Source organism: Sinocyclocheilus rhinocerous, unplaced genomic scaffold (genome assembly GCF_001515625.1).
Source record: "Sinocyclocheilus rhinocerous isolate Xijiao unplaced genomic scaffold, SAMN03320098_v1.1 scaffold22493, whole genome shotgun sequence".
NCBI classification, from domain to species: Eukaryota; Metazoa; Chordata; class Actinopteri; order Cypriniformes; family Cyprinidae; genus Sinocyclocheilus; species Sinocyclocheilus rhinocerous.
In genome coordinates this window covers 380-2,274 of record NW_015629713.1, presented here as the reverse complement: position 1 = coordinate 2,274, position 1,895 = coordinate 380, and the positions used below count along the sequence as shown (strand labels likewise).

General features: G+C 34.5%; 1 long non-coding RNA gene across 1 annotated transcript; it reads right to left on the bottom strand.

Annotated features, from left to right (window-relative positions):
• Positions 1–189: 189 nt before the first annotated feature.
• LOC107739421 (uncharacterized) lies at positions 190–791 on the bottom strand. The gene is made up of 3 exons (XR_001639996.1): positions 764–791; positions 359–433; positions 190–238 (listed from the first exon to the last, which is right to left on the bottom strand). It is a non-coding gene; the product is annotated as an uncharacterized LOC107739421 (long non-coding RNA).
• Between the last annotated feature and the right edge of the window lie 1,104 nt (positions 792–1,895).

Sequence of the window (1,895 nt, the reverse complement as noted above, 5' to 3'; positions counted from 1 at the left end):
GATGGCAGCGTAAGTCACTGAATCATCATGATCCTGAAAGAACAGTATAGAGTTTCTCCGTCAGTGTTTGAACCACGGCCACATGTTGATAAAGCTTCATTTATCTGCTGTGGTTTTCTCTGAATAGGACCGAACAGCAGTCAGTGATGAAGAACAAGGGAATGAGCTGCTATCTACTCACTTTGAGCGATTTTACTGGAAGAGAGACTAAAGAGTAAGTCACATCATCTGTCTGCTCCTAAACATCAGTGCAAACGTTTAACACACAGAACAGACATATCTCTCACTGTAATGTGTGAAATAATAAAGAAGCTTTTAGCAAATTACATTTTAGAACTGAATGGTTTATTTGACTCACATGGTCTCTCGCAGCAGCAGGAGTGGACATGTTGATCATCTCATACTCTCCTTTATCTTCATTCTCATCTATGACCTGCAGAAAACAAAGAAATAAATCTGCATGATTCACACTTTATTGAGCTTTAAAGACAGAAATCAAATCTAAATCACTGGCATTACTGAACTCACCGCCGATTCATCAGTTCCTCTTTTATTATCTGAAAAAAATTAAAATCAATCAATCCTCATGTAATATGAGTATTTATGATGAAACACACATGCAAAACACAGAATGTTAACAATGATAATAATGTTAAGATTTCACAAGAGACGAGATTTTGTTGAATCATTAAAATGAAAGATAGAAATTATAAACTTCTGTTTGAGAATCTCATAATCCACATGTTTCTATTACTGAACTCACCACCGATTCATCAGTCCCTCTTTTATTATCTGAAAACAATGTGCCTCATGAAATATGAATATTTAAGATAAGACACACATGAAAAACACTTCATTTTAACAATGCTAACGATGCTCAGATTTCACAAGAAGCAAGATTTGGTAGAATCTTTAAAATGAATGATAGAAATGATTGTTGTTTGATTTGATAACTCTGTGAGGAATAATCTTCTGTTTCTCAGAGTCACATAATCCATGTTTCTATGATGCATACAATCTGAACATGTGCTCTTACAGTGAGATCTGAACTGTTTTTAATTGAGTATTTTGCATCAATGCCCTGATCACAGCGTCAGGGTTTATTTTGCAAGCTGGATGTACCGCGGCTGGATGTGTAATGATTTTGATTGGTCAATCATGCCATACAGTGGTATGATTTTCCTAATATTCACCATTGTCCATGACAACGCTGAACAGCAAACCAAAGCTACTTTCACATCTTTTGTCCCTAGTGAACAAATACTTAAGCACAATTTATTTGTATGTACTTTAGTATAATTAAATGTATTTGTGACACACTACAAATTAGTTTACATAAAGTCTGTTGAATTGGAACAACTAATTTTGTAAATGTATTTTAGTAATGCAAAAGCAGTGCAGAAGTTCAACTAAAGTTTTTTTTTTAAATGTATTGTTTGTGCTAAAGTGGATCTATTCCAAGTATACTTACGTACATTTTAAATATCTACTCTTGTATTTAAGTTTTGAAATGCAGAATTCACACAGCATAAACTTCAAATGTATTTTGGTGACATTACAACTGCAATTCAATTACACTGTAAGAGTGTTGAACATACATAAATTTTATACTAATAACAAACTGAGGTCATACTATCCCTTACTTTTAGTGACTTTAAAATGCATTGCAATGGCATTCCAAGTAACCTTGAAGTGTGCTAATGGCTAATAAATTAACCTTTATAAATAATGGCACAGCTTAACAAATTGCCTTTTACTAACACCCCCAGCATACCAGTCAACTCAATTATCCAGAGAACATCAGTGGAACATTGGACACAGACATTTGAACACTGGCTGAAGGAAACACTGCGGACTGGATTCGAACCCGGGTCACTGCCACATATGTGAAAGTG